Source organism: Poecilia reticulata, chromosome 14 (genome assembly GCF_904066995.2).
Source record: "Poecilia reticulata chromosome 14, P_reticulata-male-v2, whole genome shotgun sequence".
NCBI classification, from domain to species: Eukaryota; Metazoa; Chordata; class Actinopteri; order Cyprinodontiformes; family Poeciliidae; genus Poecilia; species Poecilia reticulata.
Window position 1 is genome coordinate 15,896,693 of NC_088843.1, and position 22,836 is coordinate 15,919,528.

Here is a 22,836-nt window from a genome sequence, read left to right on the forward strand (position 1 = left end):
TATTTAGCCGTAGAATAGAGAAAAAAAAGAAGCATATTTTAAGAGCACAATCAGTTGTGCTGCTGTAAGCATGAACTGACAGTTTATGAAAAAGTTCTACACCATCTTTGGAAATGTTTTGGAAATTCGAAAGTTGTGTTCTCCTGCATGGCTCCCAGTATTTCACATATATTTTTGAAATTGTGAAGTACAATGAGGTTGTATATTATTTCTGCGACAGTTGCTAAAATGAGTAGACATGTCAATAATGTGATTTATCTAGTGTGCAGACACTGATGAATTTTTAAACTCATTAAGCTGTCAATACCCGTTTCTGGCCTCCACCACCGAGACGCGTCGTACAAATAATAGAGTTAAACCAGCTGATGAAAACTGTTTATTTTCCCTTTGATTTCTCTGCTGCCCGTTCTTGCTTCATAGCTGTTTATACGGATCTCCGGTGACTGTCCAATGATTCAAGACTGATGAGGCTTGCTCAAAGGTCTATGCCATTGAACACAGCATTAATGCACCCAGCAGCAAATTTTTGCTATCGACCCCGGTTCCCTGCAATAAGGACAGAGCCATCAATCAGGCTGTGATAGCCGACACCAGACACGGGCTGATGAAGTAGGGGACTTTGGAGCTAATGATAAATGGATCTCTCAGATATGGTCACACTATACTATGACAGTCTACAGAGAACACTTGACCTTTAACAAAATCCTCAGCCACTTTTTGCAAGTGCTGTGCCACACACGAAACAAAAACAAAGCACAAATATGCAGGCAGCTGCTGCAGTTGAAAAAGTGCGAGTTTTGTGCGAGAACTCCAGGGTCCAGCTGAGGGTCTCGGCCTCCTCTCCGAGATCTGCTCCTGGCTGGCCCAGCCCTCCTCGTTTCTCACACCAAAGCTCTGGGAGTGACCTTCAGCAGGCCTGCGAGTCCTGCTAATTGGGGTCTTAACTGAGCGCAGCAATCCACTCCCCACTCACAGTGAACTGAAGGACCGCTGGGGCAGAGAGAGAGAGCTTTCTGCTGAGTGGTGAACAGACTGCACTTCAGAACTCAATTTGGAGAATTAAACTTCAAGGTTCTGGTAGTAGAAAATGTTCAAAATGTACGATATGAAGCCATTCTTCGTCTGACAGCGAAATAGACTTGGCCTCAATATTATTCATACCAACAGGAGATTTGGTTTCAAGTAAGCTTTTAATTTTAACATTTCTTCTGACTGGTAGAAATTTGGACATTTTAGAGCAAACCCATCAATGTTTGGGCTTGAATCTGACTAGCGTGATGGAAATCTGAAATACTAAGATGGATAAATCATGAAAACAGCCAGAGGAAACCTGAAAAAAGCTGTTTAGCAAAAATAGGAAACAGTCGATTAGTATTGTGACATTACAGACTTTTCTATCGATTGAAAGCAGTAGAATTCTTTTAGACATGCCAGTTTTTTGTAATTAATATTATTGATGAATTACGTTTCATAAAGTAGACTTCTCAAACTAACAAAATCAGTTAAGTGTACAACATATGCTGCACTTCCATTGACAATGTAATTGGGCAAATTGGAATTACGACAATAAACTTGCTTAATGAGAACAAACATTTTTTGATACGTTTTTGCGGTACTATGAGGTAGTCTTTCGGTTGTTTTGAAAGTATTGTATTTTCAAAACTGCAGTGGAAATACTATTTGCATCCTATGAATCACAAGAACTGCATGTTTCTACCGACGGAAAAGACAAAGACGACAACAGGAAGTGGTAGGAAGACGGAGCAACATGTTTATTAATTGTGTGAAAACTAATTGTGTAATTTTAATTGTGTTTATTTAATTGAAACAATGCATTTGTGTTTCTTTAACATTAGCAGAACATGAACAAAGTTTTTGCACATTTCTATTGAAACAGCTACTGTGACAATACTGATATAGTAGGTCCAACTAAAAATGCAAAACATGATTTTATGATTTTAAAGAGGCATGTTTTTGAAACTACCAAAACTATACAAAAAGAAATGAAAGGATGAAAATGTGAACAGAGTTGCTGAAATGACTGAACTTTTCAACAATATTCCCGTTTATCAAATAAGGCAGTTATTGAATGAAGCTGATTTTTTTTCCACAGAGAAAAATCAATGCACAATCCAAAAGGATTTCAATTCACAGCATCAAGTCGTCTGCTAACTGAAATTAACAAAATACCAAAAAACTATCAAGTTTGATGAATATTTCAGCAGCATTGAGCTCAACATGAGGTGCGTCTGAAAGTGAATTTACAGTAGAAGTGAGCGCGTTTTTCTCTGCTGATAAGAGTCTTGAAGCCTGGAGTTCTAGCAGACAAAGCAGCTCAGAGGTCAGGCTCGATGTCCGGTCTGTTTGTGGTTTGTCTTCAGGGTCAGAGGTCACAGAGGTAGTAGTGCTGCATGCTAGAAAGACTTACTGCTCCAGCAGGAAGGGAAGGATACTCTCATTACAGTGCAGGACAAGAACCGGGAAAGGTTTACCGCTGCAATTTTCAGGGTAGAGGGGCCACATGACCGTCCTGACAGCTGATTCTCTTTGTTGCTTGGCAACGTGTTGATTTTTTAACTTTCCTAATGGGTTGTCATCCCTTAGTTTCTAAGGAAAACAGAATATATATCCAGTCTCCATGCTTAATTAGCATTGGTAGGCAACTTTATGAGTCTTCTTCGAAACAAGGACCGTCTACTAACATTACAGGGCATTATCGCCACCTATAGGATGGAGTGTGAATAGACTAGACAAATTATTAAGATGACCAAATCCGATTCTTCCGTTTGTAACACTGTCTGAAGAGCACTCCCCTAGGACTTGAAGATTTTAATTTTGCAGACAAAAAAACCCCACAGATTTTGTGGTGCTCCTTTAGAAATATTTGCATTAAATTTTCTTCATTAAACCATTTCCAAAATCATTATGTAGAAGACGACAAGAAGAGTAAATTGAACCGAATTGTGCACCCGCTTGTGCGTAGTTAAAGGTTTTAAGAGTCTGATGTTGATCTGGAAGCTAAGTCTGTTCTCTTCTGCGACACTGGAAGCTTTTGAAATCAGGGAACATTTCTTCAACTGAAGAGATCAAAAGTTGGTGAGAACGAGTGGCGCCGGGAAGAAATCCTGCTCCTTCTGTCCACAATTCTGCAACGCAACGTCAACTCATGGATAGCGAGATGCATCGAGTCAAGGTCGTAGAGGAAACTCTGCTGGGAATTTTCTTTTGATTTAGATATCTGTACTCTGTGCGTAAAGTTGGAAATGTTTGCACTCGACAGTCAGGTGTGTGAATCGTAATCGGTCAAAATGACAAATGGCAGATTTTTCCATCACAGTTTTAAAAATCCACTCAAAGACAAAATATTCAGCTAACGCGAACCGCAAGTAGAAGTAGGAAATGCTGTCACTCACAGGTTAGCATTCACTTAAAACTCAATGTTTGAGCATTTTTAGCAGAAACTTTGCCATGAACTGCATAAGGCCAAAGGAAATGCAGGAATTTGTTGATCGAGTTAAATTCCTCGACTGCAGAATCACCAAGATTGGTGTGTGACTAGCAGCATTTCCATTACAAATGCGCACAAATTTTTTACCTATATTCTGCCAATGTCGATAACACATTTTGTAACTGCGATGTTTCCATTACATGAGAAATTAAATTAAAATCCCGCGTGAATAGACTTGTTCATCCAATAAGTAATTAAAAACCCAGGCAATAACAAATAGTTACACAAGATTACATTCATAATTGAACCCTGTTGCCAGCTCATCTATCAGAGGAGAAGTTGACGTTTTATTCAGGCGTAGAAGCGACAAGCCCCTTATAGTTGAGTGTAGCTACTGCGATGTTTAGGGGAAATGTATTCTGCAATTTTACAGAAGAGTTATTAATTCAACTCGCTAGAATGACAACGTTTTATGAACTGTGTGATGCAGTCAGCTCTGGTGGAGCCAGCTTCACCTTGTCCACAAAAACAAACAAATCATCATCCCACTACTACTTGCCGTCGTCCTCTTCTTGGTTTTCACCAGTAGTAACATCCGGTTGTTGATCACGTGACTTGTGCAATGTGAAAAAACATTTCTATTGCAGTTCTGTGAAATACATCTATTTTGATACAGCTGAAAAACTACATAATCTCAAATCAAACATCTTTTAAACAAATTTCTTTTCATAATTTCAATTTACGCCCCAACTCTATAGTTAATGCTGCCTGATCTGAAAATCAGCCAATTCTGCTTAATCAATTTCTATGTACAGGTCAAAAAATTTGTAGGTCCAAAGGTCACAAGCTGCTTGTTACAACATTACTGGCAGCAAATGTTTCAAAGTAATGCAAAAATAAGTTTAATCTTTCAGTGCACAGTCTGGCAACAACCAATCAATAAATTAAACGTAGCACACTTTCAGGAGTTTTTATCTCAAGGCCGATGGGGTCAATATACGGCATGCAGAAAAGTGGATAAAGCAGGCCGAGACTGGCTGCAGCTGTGCACTTTGCCAACACATCGCCCTCATCATATCAGGGCTACTTCCTATATGAATGATCACAACTCACTTAAAGACGGAGGGGAGAGAAAATGTGCAGGAAGTCATCCTGTAAAAACAAGATACAGAGAGCCTTTCTGCATGGGAAAGAGTCATCGAGCCGCTTTATTTTTGTGAGGGCAAAAGACTTTCTGGAGGAATAGGACAGCATACAGTGAACATGGCTACCATTTGAAAGTGGGCTTGTGATAGATCCAGTGAATGAGACTTTGAGCGGGAAGGGCCATGAATAGAAAGGTCTGCATTTAATTTGCTAATCCATCATTCCAATTGTACACTGTAACAAAGGGAAAGGAGAGTGGTGGGCCATTCAGAGGCAATGGAGCATGCGAAGGGGTGCGTGTGTGGTTCTCCTCGGAGCCAGAGAGGCCGCGGCCCCTTGGCCCCAAAAGCCCAGGCAGCTCTGGGGAGAATGGGCTCTGATGAGCTCAACGGAAGCAGGACTAATCCCTCCATGTCTAAAGAATTGTTTAACTATGTTTGACTGATTAACCCAAACCCCTCGATTCCACTTACAATCTATTTGTTCAATCAAGTCCCCTGCACTCATCGTGGTGCAGTGTGTGGGTGGCGATGGCAGGCGAGCGAGCGAGAGCGAGACGGAAAGAAACAAAAGGGGGCAGCCAAACAATCCATTTCGTGGAAGAATACAAAAGTCAAAAGGACAGCTTTTTTTTCCCCCCTCTTTTTATTCTATTTGCAATTGTCAAAATGCACGCTGCACAAGCGTTTCTGTGAACCAGCTGTTGCTAACTTTTCAAAAGGTCACAGAACTCTTCCCAGAGGAGATTTCAAGCATAAAGCCTGCAGTGAGTTAACGCAGAGCACTGCCATGCTGGCTTTTTTCACCATGTTCAGGCGAAAAAAAGAATATTTAAAGACACTGTCCCTCGAGTGGAAAGGAGGTTGTCAGGAAGATTAACCCAGCTTCCTTTTATAGCCTCTGACAAGAGGTTAAATCACACATTACACTGCCTGAAATGTCTCCCAGTAATTAGATCAAGAATATTACTCTCTCCTCGTCCCCATCGCAGACTGCAGCTGATCAAAGCCTAATGATGGTGTCAGTGCCATTGGCTGTGCTGGCAGGGTAAATCTCCCCATCGGGGATGGCAATCTGTCAGGGCAGCGAGCCCTGCTAAACAGCACAGGACGTGAATACAATGGCGCTTGACGCAAAGTGGACTAAATGAACCACATCCTCCACCAACAAGCAATCCATCAGCTCTGCATCATTAAAATTCATCGCTTTGTTTTGAGTCCACGCCGGCGTGTTTACACGTACGCAGTCGGCGGGGTCGTACGCGGTGAGCGAGACGAGTCTGTGACATGTGCGGGCTTCCTCCGCCAAGGAATGAGTCTCACAAGCCCGTATCTCAGCGCCGGAGCGGATCCAGGGAGCACCTGGTCTCTGGACGGGGCCAACAGGCTACTGGCTATTAATTACAGACGGCGAACACGCAGAGAGAGCAATCTAGAGCTGAAAATCGATTAATCGTGATTAGTCGATTAATTGAAGGAATCGCCAACTAATTTATTAATGGTCAACTAGAGCAGACTCAAAAAAAAAAAAAAAAAAGGTAATTTGCTAGAAGAGGATCATATCCAGAGCATTGATGAAGCCAAAATTCTACTAAGAATATCTACATTTTCCATTAAAGACAAAAAGGAAAATGTTTCTATGCAGAAATCCTCAATTGGTGTAGTTTGAGACTCAAATTCTGTCAGTAATAATAGTTCTCTTTTGCATCTCTGTATTGATGTCAAGTTTTTCACATATGATATAAATATATTTTTTAGCTGCAAGATGCATCCCAAAAGGAATGCTATGTTATGGTATTTTAGGCAAAAAATATTTTCCAATTTAACAAAAGGAATTGGACTATTTTTTTATTTGCAGTTATTCGCTTATTCCTAATACTGTATAAAAAAAAGGTTTAAGTGGTTAAATGAAAAATCTGCCAGTTTATTACGATTAATCGTCTGACTGATAGAATAATAGTTTACCAAAATAATCGTTAGTTGCAGCACTAAAGCAAACCCTTACAGTGAAATTGCTGCGGGACGGATGCCTCTCTCTCACATCAGTTCAATCTGCCTCAGGTTTTTACGAATACTTGGGAGCAGCTCTTTCATATTGCAAACCCAGCCTTCTTTCCTCCACAATCTCGGCCATATTTTACAGATGTTACACCACTGCAGGGTACAATCTCCAACTAATGTAAAATGGATGTGCGCCACCATGATAAAAGTTGGCATTTCCGTCTTAATCCACCTCCTCCTTAGTCAACAACCTCTCCTTTTTTTCCAGTTTTTTTTTTTTAATGTGTGTGCATGAACACACATAATGGTCAATGTCATTATTTGCTCTCGAAACTCAACGGCGGCAAACAAAAGCAGGAAATGGCGAGAGATACGCCAATCACTCAGCGCTGAAAGATGTCTGACAAAAAGAGGCCCTCAAAACATGACGGCTTTTCTTTGCTGCATCCATTCGCAGCGGTACCTGGCTCCTGAGAAAGAGCCCCCCCCCCGCATCTCCCCTCCGCCGAACAACAGAGTCCTCAAAGACAAATGACCCTGATCTTAACCCCATACAGGTGGCGCAGCTCTAACGCAGCGGGCCCGAAGAGAAAAACACCGTTTTCAGAGCAGTTCTTGGAGATCACTTGGAAAAGCACAAAGACACCTACATACCAGGGAAGTATGTTTTCACCGAAAGGCAAATCCTCTTGAGCGCATGAATAGTTCTTAGTGTGGACTACAAGCACCTGGTCAAGAGGAAGGCAGAGTCATAATGGTACGTTTTTGTAGCAGCAACTGCAGTTTGAGCATCAACAGGAAGGCAAACAAAGCAGAAAACAAAAAGCATATAGAATAATGTATCGACTCAAACAAGCTGTACTGATTAAAAACAAGATGTGAGAATTTATTTCTTCATGATTGTGATCAATTCCAACTCAAGAAAACTCTTTATGCAAGTAGTGTCCATATTAAGCTCATTTCAAAGTGACACGCAGTCATACAGTCATCTAAAAGCACTGTAAAAAGTTAGTTCTAGGAAATCTATTAAGTTTCTCCAAATTCCACTTTATCCATTTTTCCAAATTCCCCTCTTCCATCAACTATATTCATTAGGCCAAGGAGTGTGGGGTGAATGAAAAGTCATCAATAGACAATTACTGTTAATCATGTTTCACAAATAAGTGAACATTGAATGATTTTAACTCAATTATGTGCAAAACGGAGAATCTCATGTTTTTCACATATTAAATCAGATTAAATTTCCCTTAAATTTTTTTGAGTTGAGGTCAATTTCAAAATATGTCACAAAGAAACCAGAAAAGTCTCATGATGATCACGACCCTCCGTTCATTTTCATTCCCCGTCTTTGTCCCAGAAATCTCTGGGGTATGTTTAGCTTTTACCAAAAATGAGAAACTACAGTACAGACTCTTACCCGCCAATCTAAACAAATTGTAAAAAATATTCCACGTTTTATTGTGGATTTATTTTTCCACGATGCAAAAAACAGGAACTTGCATGCCAACATCAACGTGATCATCAAGATAAACTGAATAAATCAATGGAAGAACTGGAAAGAAAAGTGCAATCATGCAGGAAATGCATCCATAGCACTTAGAGTGGCAAGTTGTGTAGAGTACACCCAAAAGTATCTGGGGATATTTAAGCACCGTTCAGAGCAGGTCAGACGACAGACAGGATGACAGCGGCAGCAGTGTTTCCATTTCACAATGAAAGGGTGAGAAAAACTTTAACCATTGGGGGGAAATGGATTTGTTACATCACCAAAACGATATAAGCAGCCAACATCACAGTTTATCAAGTAATTACATAAATATAGGTTATAACTTAAGATGGCTAGCGAGGAGAAAAATCAAACATAACCATGATACTTGGAAATCGATAGAAACCTCCACAGCAATGATGACACCAGTGCTCAATCGATTTATCGAGATGAAATCGATTAAATAATTATTTGGAGTGCAAATACTCGAAAGAAATTTTCTGATTTGACAAACTTATTCAAAGCAGTAATTAAGCCAATCTACACAATACATAACAGGGTTTCCCCAGAAAGATTGTTAAGCCCGGCGCTCGGGGCGCTAGGCCAGTATCCAGCCAGCCACCGTGTTTTCAGTAAAAAACGTTTGAAGTTGACAGAAAATTTTATAATTATTGATAATTGTTTGTTATTGAAAGACTGGAAGATGAATACCTGAACACCAAATATAAAATTTTTTAAAAAGGCAATCATTAAAAAAAATAAAATAAATGCTTAGCCTGGTGGGGGCGCAAGTAAAGCCTGGTGGCCCGCCAGGCTTATGATACACCAGGCAAAAACCTGCATATACATGTGTACGTTTAAGATAAACACTTGTCTATAAATACGTTTTGGGTAAAACTACTCAAGTGGTATAGTTTTCACTTCTCCCAGTTCAGATTCAATAAAGAATTGCTATGTTATGTAATTTTAGGAAATAAAATTGAATGTATGCAAGAAGGCTGAAGCGGTTAAATGAAAAATCTGAAGAACGCTCCAATTTTTTCATCTCATCACCAGAATAATCAATTCCTAAAATAACCGTTAGTTAAATAATACATTGCATTTACATCAATGCATAAAAGCCTTTGCAAAGAAATAAGACTTCTGTCTAATTGTTCCTCCATCAAGTCAAACTGCACAACTCAACTCTGCACTGTGATTACAGCCAACATCCCCCTGCAGAATGGCAACTGCATCTCTGCACATTCCAGGAAAGGCAGCCAGCTGAAGGCAGCAAATACACCAGAGAGGAAGAGACATAAACAACGTAAGCTAGTTTGAAAGCTGCAACGATGTTTACTGTCTCACCCAGCGCATTTCATCCCCGCTGCTTTCACAGCAGCGACGGTATTTCAGCTCGCAGTACGGAGGGGGTGGAGGGGCTTGCTGATGCCACCGGTCTGCGCACAGAGGGCTCAGTCACAGGCTGGGGAGGTTGTTTGGACAATGTGGGAGTCAGACACACTGCCTGTCTGGAATAACGATTCAGTTCAGCTGCTACAAAACACCCTCTGGTTCCTGAGGAAGTTTCATAGAAGAAGAAAAAAATAATAATAAAGTAGAGTGAATGTTTTGCGGGCACAGCGGCTGAAAACCTCAGAAGAATTTCTGCCTTGTTTGAGTTGGTGCGTTGCTATCAGAGAGCGAGGCCTGCATTTGCCTCCAACAGGCACTGAATGACATGCCAGAGATTAGCCTCTGAAGGTCACAGTCCTAGTCTATCCTTTCAGCCGCTTTTCACAACAGAACCCCGGGCCCTTTTGAACAACAGGAAGAATGTCATCTGGTTACTTTTCAAGGCACGGAGATACCATTCACAGCGGCCAACAATGGCTGCAAACAGCACCGGAGGGTTAGAAGGTTATAAAGAGACCCATTCTGAGCAGAGCTGGCTCTCTAGTACGGTGCACGCATGGAGGAAAAAGAAAAAAAAAAAAAACGCACACCCACACACTGAGGCCTGGAGAAGTGGTGTAAGCCATGATAAAATGAGGAAGGTCGTGGCCAAGTGGCTTGGCCTGACCGCCCTCCTGAGCGGCTCGGTCTTCCCTCCTCTCCAGGACGGATCTCATCACGGCTGTCAGCCCTCCAGAGGAGCTGGAATCCGTGTCAGACTGGGGAAACGACAACTGCATCAAAACATCACTATCTTCTAGTTTCCAGTGTGCTGGAGATAACGCATGCAGCTATTCAGAAAAATGAAATCCTATTTGAACTACGTTTGCTTACAGTTGGAGTTAGGGAAAGTTCATAATATCTGGAGTAAAGTTCTGTGATATCAGTAATTGTTTCTAGCCTGGCCATTGCCGTCCTACTAGGGCACCAATCCACTTTTTTCACTTCCGATACCAATACAGATAGAGGTTTAGCATCGGCCAATATCGATGTAAGCAATGACGATGGAGGAGGTCCGTTCAGTCCGTGTTGGCCACGCTTCCGAATATCGAGTTAACATGAACAGCCGCTTCGTTCAGATCTGCACTTCCCTCTTCGCCATGGAGGATGGTTGTTTACAACGCAGGCAACTGGCAAGCTTCAACACATCGACCTGGCACATTATATAAGTCACAGGTAAACATTAGCTATGGGGTAAAATGTAAAACTTCAACAGAGTTCATGCCTCCAACAAGCAAACGTTTAACAGCCAAGAGTCCAGATCCTCCGGACAAAGCAAAGAGTGTAGAAGAGGTTGGTTTTTAACCAGGCTACATTGTTGTCTTACTTGCAGTAAAGATTTTAAAAAGTGGATAAATCCCCACAGAGGAGAAAGGCTAGTCAAACTGGTACTCTCATTTTATCTGATTTTAGGAGTTTAAAACAAAAATGTCAATCACTACACTTAGATTAGATTGAGGCTGTTAGTTGCGTCAATCCCCCAATCACCTGTGACTCTTCAGTCCGCTCCAGGGTCGCCCAGATTAAACATTTGAATTATTAAATTACTATGATAATACTATTAGACATTTAAAAATGTGATCCAGTATATGGATTGTACCAGTTTAGCACTTCATCAAGTGCAGACGACCCCAAAACGCCCAACTCTACATTCACTCACCGATTGTGGCAAGCTACTGGATAGTAGCCACAGCTGCCCTGGAGCTGTCTGACATGTTTGCCTGTCCTCTTTAAAACCCTCGGCTGGTCGAGGAAGAAAGACGCTCAGATTGAGCCGGGCTCTGCTAATCAGTGGTTTCCTGTTAATCTGGTTGTTCCTTCCAGTGTGACTACATGCTTGCTTTAGACGAGAGATTGCTGCACAGCTAACAGCTTAACCATCGCATACTAAAATTAAATATGTGCATATTACATGTGTACAATGCAGTGCTGTAATCTATTCATTTTACTGGATAAGATCATTTTAAACTGAATCAGTTTATTCCTGACAGGAAATAAGGCTCCCAAAACTATTTTTTTTACAATTTAATAAAAAACAGCATTTTGAAAGTTACCCTATGCTTTCCTCAATAAACCAAATAAAAAAATCTTTATTGGCATTACCGAAATCAAATCTTTGTGTGTAGCTGATGACCGTCTTTTTGCACGTTTCCCACTGAAAAGCCTCTTTACCATCACCATAATCTTAAGCTCCCTTACAGATTCTCTACACCTCAAAACATTTAACATTCCTGCCAGAAGAAACATCTTGGGGTATTAATTTTGAGTTTAATTAGTTTTTTTTGTTTGAAGTGCTTATGCCACAGAATATCAAATACATTTTCCATGTTTGCAGAAAAGCACAGTGCTAACAAGCTGACATTAGCTTCATTTTAGCCGTTTTAGTTAGATAACATTTTAAAACTGTCAATTGTGATTTGTTAGAGAAGTGTACACTTCTTTCAGCAACAGGTGGGGGAGAAACTGCATTCCTCTATGCTACACAGACCCTGATAAAACCTCAGCGACGCTGGAATCTTAAAATGTTTGTGGTTCTGAAACTTTTTAAGCCTTGGTAAACTTGATGCTAACTGGCTAATGCAGCGACAGCAGACTGGAGATCAGCTGATCAGACAGATGGAGGCAGCTGGTTGCTTTAAAGCAAAGTCATTTGTTGTAGCATAACGGACGTTGCTCAGCTGAGAAAAGAACGTGTTGCACATGTAACACTCTTTTCAGAAGTGCAAAGGGTTAAAATAAAGGATTGTACCTGAAGAGTATGAACGTTTTAGTTTGAGTGGCGATAAAATACCTCCACACACACACCATCTTAGACTTGTTAGACTCCCAACTACTGTGATATCTACCCGCTGCTAAAGGTATGGCAACGATTGCTGATAACTTCACAGAATCTTGCTTGAAAAAATCTGAACTACCCCTTTAGTTGCAGCCATGTAGCATTTACAAATATAATCTAATCTTACTAAGGCTGTAAACCTGGCCCCACATCGTCACACTTGAGAGACGGTGCTGAAACACTTGACCAATTTAGACTCTAGCCAAGCCTTTGAAATATATAAAATAAAGCCCAATTAGCCTGCAGCATTTTACATCTTCTCCATCTCTAATCCTCTCATAACTTGGCCTTATTTAACATCTCACCAACTAGAACACTGAGCTCACTTTCCTCTCTCCCCAGACATCCCCCACAGCTTTACTGGTGCTTTGTTGTGAAATCCCTGCTGACCCCACCGCTCAGGTCAGCCTCTGAGCCTCTCTGTCGGTAGCTAATGACGTCCTGATATGTACAGCTGGCATCCACATTGGAAAAGTGCAGCAATAACCGCTGACATGCTAATGGCATCTATTGGGATTACTTAAGAGTGATGTAGGGCTTGCCTAGCAACCTTTCGCCGCAGATCGCTTGGTACTGTGGCTGGGGAGCATCGGCGTAGGGTCAGTGATCCGATTGAGACGACCTTATCTCGCGCCATAAATGGATAACGGTATCTGCCCTGCTCCTCTGCCGTTCCTGGGAGATGGAGGCGGATAAACAACGCCGTCATCTGCAGCGTCTCCGACTTGCCTCATCGTACAGACGCTATCCTAAAGCAAGCCCTGTTGATTCTGCTGCACCGACTCCTGTTACTGGGAGGCTTAAGATTCCTACATGATTACCCTCAAGCTGAAGACATAACAATTTCAGAAATCCGTTTGGTCCAAGTGTTGGTAATGTCAGTCCCCGGCTTAAAGCCTCAGGTTTGCTGAATGCAGACTAGGGCTGGGCGATGTGGCTGTAAAACATGTCACGACATAAGCATTTCATGTCAGGCAATAGATAATTGATTTGGTTTTTTGCTTTAAATATCCAAAAAACATCTAAATTAGTGACATGACCTTTCCTTTTTTATCCACAACTTCCTCTTGAGTACTCATTTTCCCTTTTCTCTCAACTCCAGTCTTTTTTACTTTTTAGCTGTCCTCTGACAGTCGATTTCTCATGACAAATTACTTAATTTCCCATAATCCTAATGGATACTAGCAAGTTTGATGAGCTAGTTGGGCATCTACCTTCTTTTTACCAGGCTAAGCCACCGCCTTTCCTCCGCTTTCATCCCCCAGAATGCTGTGCGCTTCTGGATCAGTGAAATTATAAACATTTTATCGGATGCGTGTTCCATTGATATTGATTATGCGTCTATCGCGATGGATGATGTTGGCGTTTCATAGCCCAGCTCTCAAAGAGAACCTAACCATCCACAGTAGGGCTCTGTCCCATTTCCCTCCACTAGCTAGCACAAACATCTACACATTACACACAAAAACATGACAAAATCGTAAAGCACATCTCAAACTTTACCTGCAGTCGTTGCAGATAAAATAAACCAAGTCAGGTGAAGCCACACAAGGCAGTCATTTCTCTCTGATGCACATCCCAAACACCTGATCTAAAGTGCATTATGATTCCTGGTATCCTCTCTGAGCGTGACCCAAAATTGTCCACCAACTCTAGCAAACATCTGCTCAGAGTCTGACACCAAACATGTATAGCAGAGGAATCACAGGGCAGCCTCTCCTGCTGGTGGGTGGCTGAGTGTGGGCAGACAGCTCCACTGGTGACTAGAGGGGCTGAAAGGTGGAGCTGGCTGGCAGATACCAGATAAAATCTCTGCCCTGCTGCCTCATTTGCTAAATGGGTAATATCCACACACAAAAAAGCGCTACTCTAAAATGACTAGGTGAGGAAAGTGAAAACCTGTTATGCACATCAAGCACACAGGCACCTGTGAGAGATTTAGCATGCATGGGTTCCTGCTGGAATATGAGAGAATCAAACGCATTTCATCTGGGAGGGCACGCGGTTACACATTTCCAATTCAAGTACCGTCACTAAAACCCTACGCCAAATCACTGGCTTTGAATAAACCCAAAACGAGCGCCAGCCAAGTGGCTCATTTCAGCTCGGATCGTCATCACAAAAAAAAAAAAAAAAAAAAAAAAAAAAAAAAAAAAAAAAAAAGAACGAATGCCGGTTAGTTGAACGATTTCACAGTCAACAATCACAGAGTCCAAACTTTTACTAATCAATGTATTTTAATGAGCCCCCTGTGATTTCCAACAACAGCTGAAACATGAAAAGCTGCTCAAGTTCTCTGGTTCACTCTTTGTACCTTGTGATCTGTTATTCATGGACTGCTCTGTAGTCTGAGAAATAAAGCAGAGCTTTGATGTTATCCTCTTATGACTGCTGTCCGACACAGGCCTAACGCTGGGGTTCTTGTTGGGCTGTCATGAGGCGAGAAAAACCTTTTTGCAACACAAAACAGCCAGGCATCAACACAATCCACTGAAAAAAATAAATTTGATTTTAGCCTCGAATGCCAAGCAACATTCACGCCTGCCTCAGAAGAATAGGATTTATAACAGTACCTTGCAAAAGTACCTACACATCTGCAACCGTTTTGGTATTTTAATCAGATTTTGTGTGATTGACAAATAAAACGTGGCTCAAAGTGAAAGAAATTATGTGGTTCCAAACAGTTTTTACAATATTTAACAAATCCAAGATTCTGATGCAACACTTGGTAAAATCTCTTGAAATTAAAGCTTAGGGGAGAAAGGCTTTACCATTTTTCCACCTCTACATCCGGTTTTCTTAGCCAAATACAAGATGGAGATCATCTGAAAACATCAGTTTCACTTCTACTACAGACTCTAGAGTGGCCTTTCACTGTGTGCACCCATTAACCAGATTCCCTGTTCCTGCAAAAGAAAAGCTTGCCCGCAGCATAATGGAGCCAACACCGTGGTTACAGGCAGTTAGCCGTCACATGTAGCATTTCGCTTGATTGTTAAAAAGACCAGCCTTCGTTTCTTCTGACCAGAATGTGTTTGCTGTGTCTAGAGCAGGGGTCACCAACTCCAGTCAAGGGCTACCATCCTGCAACTTTTAGATTCACCTCTGCTCCAAAATGTCTGAATTTCCTCACCAGCATTCATTCCTCTCTGCAATAGGCTGGAAATGAGCAGTTTATTTGATCCAGGTGTGTTTGAGCAGAGACGCATCTAAAAGTTGCAGGATGGTAGCCCTCGAGGACTGGAGTTGGTGACCCCTGGTCTCAAGTTACCGTGGGTGACCGTGCCATCCCGTTTTCATTTCTAGATGATTGATTATGCGCTGCTAGGTGAGATATTTGAAGCTTGGCAGATTGTTTTCCAACCTGCTTTAAACTTCTTCACAACTTTCTCCCTGAGAACAAGGTATTTGCAGAACATCCTCACACTTAGGTGGATTTTATTTACTGATTGGGCGACTTCCAAAGCACCTCTGGATTTTATATCGGGGCATCAGAAAATAGGGGGCCCCCAAGTACAAATGCACATTACTCTATGTTGGTCTATAACAGACTCTGCAACCTGTGGCTCATAAATGGCTGAAAATAATAAAGATTAAATATAACAAATGCAGGTTTTAGCAGTTTTTCACAATTTTTATGGAATAATTGCATTGAAGTTCAGAATGACACCAAGTATTTATTAGGTTTGTTTTTCTTGTATTCATAACTCGAGGTTCTCTTTTCTTTACATCTTTCCACAAATATCAGCCAATAGATAATGTATCCATTATCTTTTTGCAGAAGTTGAACCTTTTTCTTCACTTTAAAACCTATAAATAATAGTGTCACCGTTTTATTACCAACAACCACAGGAATTTATTAAATGTTCGTCTCCTCAAAATGTCGTGCAACATTTCCAGCTCTAGACAAGCTTTATTTTCCTGAACTGAGGCCCAAACCGTCTTTGGTTTGGTCTAAAACATCAACCCTCAATAAAATCTAATACAATTCGTGATTTCTGTCCTATGAAATTGGAAAATACGTTTATGAATACTTGTAAGAAATAACAGTGCAGCTAGGTAGGTGTGCATTACATTCATAGTGCACTGTTCCCTAACCTACCATTGTTTTTTCTGCAGCACTTTAACATCCCCCTTAAGCAAACTGAGAAGGATCAGCAGTCACAATGCCACGCCAAAGTTTGAGAAAACTACCCTCCTAAACCACAGTGTAAATCAATATGTTCAAATATACTTGTCAGTATCTTCCTAGGGAGAGAAAAAAAAAAAAAAAAAAAAAACAAGACGAGCTTGCTTTTCTGTCGGCTTGCCCTCAGCAGAGACTCTGGATTTGCAGTGACAGGTCAAAGAGTCAGCACATGACTCATGGACAGAGGAGGAGAGGCACTCTGAAAAAGCCACGCAGAGATCTAATTAACACATGCATTCAAGTGGTATTTCCATTAGGTGGAACGCAGTAATTTTCTGCATTGCTGGGCAGCGTGACACGAACAAACGAACCAGGTGCTCCTGACACTCAGGCTGATTGCCTGGCTTTATGACTAAGAGCAAACACGAGCGTCATTTTCAGACTCAAACAGAAAGCGTCGTGAGCACACGGGGGAAAGTCACACCTGCGGCACCAGAACCGCACACAGAGCCGCCGCGCTCCTAACCGCCGTTGACCTTCGAGTCGCAACGCATCTCCGGCATCTTTGGGCGGAGAGTTGTGCGCGATTCGTCAGGCTGTCATTGGAGATGAGCCGCGCTTTACAGATGAGAAGAGGCCTTACAGTAATTTGCTGCTAAGACCTAATTAATCTTCATTGTGCTGGGAAACATAGCACCCAAACGCAAAGACGGTTTCCTTCTGCACTGATAATTGCAGGGAGTTGAGGGGCCCCGAGTTTCCCCAACAACAAGGTCTGAAATTTAATTATCTGCTCTTTGGAAAATGTAGGGGGAGAAAGCTACATTGCAAAACTGCACTTTGGGGCAAGTAATATCAGGCTCTTGTTTGAGCAAGCACAGGATATCACTGAACCCATCCTCCATGCTGCCATAAATTAAACAGTCTCACCTTTGTGTTTGGGGGGGGAATTGCTTTATCACATGACCACAGATTTGCTTTCTGTCGTTTCTGTATCAAACTGCAGGTTCTGATGCAAGTAAAGCAAAACTCCAAACAGTTGCAATATTTAAAGTAGTCGACTTCAAAGATAGGTTTCCATTACAAATGTGCGCAAAACTTTCAGTATTTTGCTATTGTCAATAAAAAAAATTTAAAAAAAATTTCACAATTGTGGTGTTTCCATTAAATAAATGCAATAAAAAAAAAATTCAGGTGAATACGTTTTGTTGTGTGGCAAGTCATTAAAAAACATGCAGCGCCATCGTCTTCCTACCATGTCCTGTCGTCGTCTTTTACACCAGTAGAACCATCAGGTTCAAGACGTCCTGATGCATAAACCAAGGCAGATTTGCAAAATATTGCCTTATCGACTGGTTTTAATTTGCCACAACTTGTCCAGTTGGATTTGGGTTAGAAAATGAAGCTGATAGAAAGTAAAGAGTAGATACAGGATGGGTTTAGTAGACGGTTCAATTATCTTATCGATATTTTCGTTAAGATGGATTACCTGAAGTACGACATTATAAAACCATTGATATTGAAAATGAATCAATACAGTACAAACTGAACACTGTGTTTGATACAAATTTATTCTTGCTGATGCTAAGCTACATCTAAGTGTTAAAATTGACTTCAATGACCGTTTCAGCAAAACAAAACAAATTGAAGACAGGAATAAAAGTCATGATTTAAATTTACAAAATAATTCCATTGGATAGTACTGCATTTAAATACATTTTAATATCCATCATATTATATTTATTAAAAAGTTAAACCTTCATGTTTAGAGCATTTACAGAAAGATTTAAACTTGGGGGTGGCAAAAGCAAATTAGGTGGATTAGCAGGATTTTACTGAATATCGTCTCTTCTGCCCGGATATTGAACTGTCAAGCATGTCATGACTCAGTCTTCAGATTAATTTGTTGATTTAAAAAAAAAAAAAATAAAAAAATCATACAAAGGGTGGGGAAGATGCCTCCACACATGAATGTGAAAATATTGCAACTTCATTTTTCCATTGTATTATAAAATACCTCTCTATCATTTTTTTTCTCTTATATGAAAGCACAATTGTTGGATTACAGAAAAAAAGAAAAATCGGAAAACGGTATTGGCCCAGAAAAGTCTGATTGGTGCATTTCTACTTTTATTGCGCCGCACACTGATCAACACAAACACGATCTTTCTCCCGCATTTTGTCATTATGGATCCGCTTCCCCAACAAATAACAGTCCTGAATAGAACAGCTGGTATCTCCCGATCATTTCCTACCCAACATTAATCCAGCTTCATCTTACCCTGAGCCGGGGGTAAGACTTTCCCGGTCCCATCAGTCGCTGTGGAGTTGCTCTGTACTGCGGTATGCCTCAATAAAATCCGTGACATTACAGAGCGATCACACCAACGGAGCCAGCGGACCCAGAGCAGCCAAAGACAACACGGACAGGCTGTGGCAACATTAACATTCCTCCGTCTAAAGACCAGGCTCACAGGAGGAGAGGAGGAGGAAGAGGAGGAGGGGAGACATCGATAGGATCCCATTAGTTAAGTGCGCCCTTAGGATACCCGAAATTTGATCAGAGATAGTCCTCCTCCTTCCAGACACGATCCATTAGAGCTCTCCTGCTCCGGAGCTGCTCCTCCTGTCCTCCTCCTCCTCCTCCTCCTCGGTGGTCGAGGTTGTGCGGCAGGATCAGGATGAGCCCGGTGACGTCAACCTTTTGTTATCACCTTTAACACTTGCCTTTGCAGGTGCAAACACTTTCCTCTGTCGCTGCGCGTAAAGCTGCTATTTGCACAGCGCACACATCCCCGAGTCTGCCGCGAACAGGGCTGACACTCGCATCTGGATATTTGCTTCCAATTTCCGAAGATTTTAGGGAATATCACCAGCGAAACGCACTTTAAATTTGAGCAATGTAATGTATATACATTTTTTTTAAAAACTCAACTTTATTTCAATGAAGCTTTTTTTTTTTTTAACACTTCGCCTAAAACATCCTGGGAGAAGTGGTATAAAACTGCCTGTATGTGTAGTGCAAATTATGACAATCCTGTGGCAGGCAAATGAATAATCCCCTGCGGGTTGGTGTCACATCACAAAATACAACTAGCTAAAAAGCCCAGTTCGCTCAGTTAACACCAGCTTGCAATGATAAAATTAGGCTCCCCGTGTGCCTATAAACATGTATGCCATTACTGAGAGCCAAAGCGTTGCTGTGGGGTTTCACAACAGATAAGCTGGGATAAAACGGGGTCAGCAGAAAGCTATAAACCTCCAGGTTGCCAGTCAGAGTGCCAGCTGACTGCCAGGGCTCCGGGCTAAGCTAGCCAGACAGTCTGAAACATACACAGTCCCATTGTTGCCTTCCCAGCCTCCCCTCATATTTCTGCCTCGGTTCAGGGGGACGTCACACGGCATCGAGCAGCAAACACGGGGAAAAGACGCAGGAACTTACCCTCCGTTCACCTCGGGGAAAAGCATCATTTTAGACCGTGGCCATGGTTTAAAACGGACAGATTTTCTGCCGTCGCCCTGCGCTGGCCGAATCACTGCTGCTGCTGCTGTCTGCGGCACCAACTTCCGGCGCATGCGCACTGGCAGGTGCCGTTCCAAACAGAGCCGTGCGACAGAGAGCGTTAAAGGCACAGCCGACTTATCTGAGCTAAATGGCGAAGTTAGCAGTTGGTTTTAAAAGATACGTGTCATTGTAAATATTTACTTGTCTAAAATAAAATAAATTCCCTAAAAATACCACCAATGGCTTCACTACTTCATATTTTATGACAATAGAGAGCAGGGATGTACAAATGGCTTAATTACCTCCTCCTTGTGTAGACGCCTGCTAATGACCTAATTATTCTATTCAGGTGAGGCACATCTAAAAGTTGCAGGGGAGTGGCCCTCCAGGACTGCAGTTTGACACCTGTGCATGATTTTGCAATTCAAGAATGACGCAAATTTTACAGACTATCATAGGCAGTTATTAGGTTGCAGCAAGCATTTTTGAAGAAAAATGCCTTTCTTTTAATAAGACTAAAGTATTTCAGATCTAACATGAATCACAGATTAATTTTGATACAAAAATCAGAGCAATTTGCTTATATCATTAAAGCATTGTATGTGTTAATGATATAAAAGCTGTTGAGTTTTGAAAAAAAAATTGAAATTAGTTTTGGTGTATTTTAAAATCAGGTTTTGAGAAATGTGAGAACTTTTCACTTTATAATTTTAGCCCACAAGGCAAAACGTTTGGACTCTACAAATGTAGATTAAGCTTCAGCTATTTTTACACAGAATAATGAGCAATATAACAAGACATGCCCTGTGCAGTGAAAGGTTGTTGTAAAGTATGCCATGCTATTCTATGCTACTTTGCATTTGTCTATTCCATAAAATCCCAATAAAACACATTGTTCTCAGTACTTAAAATGTACCTAAATGTGAAAAAGTCCAAAATACATGCTTACTTTTTATTCAAAATGGGTGCTTCTAGGTTTTCTTTCCAGTTTATTTGAGCCTGAGGTCTGGCTCTACTGTTGCGTAATTTTCCTCTCATTCTTCTTCAACATAGAAAGTACTCCTGTCTCTGCTGATCTGTGTTTGATCTGTGTAACAGGTGTGTTCTTAAACAATACTTAATTAGTTTTTATCTGTAAACTGCCAAATTGCATCAATGTGAAAAGGCGTTTAATATTTCTACACTTTAAGAAGTGCTTACTGAATACAGAGGAAGCTATTTATTCATATTTTATTAATAGGTTTTATCAATAAATTCTTTGAAGACATTCATAATTTTTATATGGCCCCAAATAAAAATGAGTTTGACATCCCTCACCTAAAATTTAATCTCATTATGAACTATACTTTATCGTGATTAGGCACAAGACTGAGCAGAAAATGAGGGCAAATGCTGCCAAAGTCCAAGAAAAAATGTTTCGATATAACAAAAATAAAGCCTGGCTCATGGCAATCAGCTAATTACAACTTAGTAGAAGTTTTGAAAACACTCAGAGCTGGACCAAAAGCACATGCAATCTGAGAAGAATTGTGAACTATTGTTAATGTTAAATTGATCTTTACTTAGAACGTAAAAGAAGTGGCAGATGCATTGCTTGCAATCATGTAAAGGAATAAGCATGTCTCTGCAATTCATTTAGCAGCTGTCAACTTCAATGACATTTTATTTTTTAATAACACAAACTCACTGATGAAATACTGTCATGCACTGTGCTCTTATGGGCCAACCAAACAAGTATTTAGTGCACAAAATGTGGTTTCTCGGTCACATTTGAAGAGATGGTGGTAAATAAGCCCTTAAATCAAACTTTGCTTTAGGCTCTAAACAACCTTTGCCTGGCTTTGTATATTTTCCAAAAATAAATCACAAAAACAAATTAATAAATCCTCAAAGCCTATTTTTTTATGCTTAATGGACACCTTCTTGTTTGCACATGCAGTGTTTATCTGGCTCGCCTCAGTGTTCCTCGTGTGCTGTACTATATTAGGAATCTTGCTGGGAAAGATAAAGCCAAGAGAGAGCACTCCTGGTCAATAGTGTCACATGCTTTGTGATTTGATGAAATGTTCTATTTGTGCAGCCTGGTGTGTATGGCCCCCTAATCAAAGACTTATATTTCTGTGACAACTAAAATAAATTACTCCATTACAATCGCCCACCTGCCCCTCTCCACAGTATTGATACCCTTTTATTACCAGACGGAGGCAGACGGACAACACCGACGATTGGGCCGAGTTAGCGAGAACGCTCCAAAACGTGTGTTGGGCGGCCGCGTAATGTCATGTCAAGGTGGAGTCGCCACAAAAAGTAATCACACGTGATTGTCCTGGAGAAAATTACACACGTTCAGAGCCACAAACACGCCTGATGTGGCGCATTGTGAGAGATAACCGCACGGCCCCCGGCTCCCAGAACAGGCCCAGCTTATTACAATACTTCAGCCAATTTAGGCCTGCAAGCTTCACTTCCCCCATCAGCGGCGGCAGAAAGAGGGAAGAATTTGGTTTGAAAGCCCAATCACATGCAGCGCTCCGAGTTCAGCAGGTGGGGAAGTAGCAGCAAGCGGGGCCCCATCAGGCAATAATACAAAGTTAATGATGCAGAATGGTGTCTTTCTCCATGGCGAAGAAGACGTCAATACAGGATGTTTAAGAACGTTGTTCCTAATTACGCTTTTTAAATTCAACACTGACGTGATTGATGATTTCAAAGGGAGGCATTATTGATCCACTTCACAGACAAGTCTCATCGATTGCAAGTCTAGAATGAATAAAAGTTTTTTTTTTTCTTTCCCCTTACACCTCCCCAACCCTTTTATTTCCCCCACTGAGAAAGAGAGTGTACAATCAGAG

The 22,836-nt window shown here is 41.2% G+C and overlaps 1 protein-coding gene across 2 annotated transcripts in view; it reads right to left on the minus strand.

Moving 5' to 3' along the window:
- The window catches only part of fam222ba (family with sequence similarity 222 member Ba), a 47,674-nt gene extending 27,295 nt beyond the window's left edge, over positions 1-20,379 (minus strand). Inside the window, exon 1 of one of the 2 annotated variants that reach the window (XM_008428082.3) lies at positions 19,922-20,379. The gene's annotated coding sequence lies outside the window, so the exon portion shown is untranslated. Of the gene's footprint in view, positions 1-18,760; positions 19,388-19,921 lie in introns of those variants that run through there. The other variant, XM_017308649.2, reaches the window with a different exon arrangement.
- Between the last annotated feature and the right edge of the window lie 2,457 nt (positions 20,380-22,836).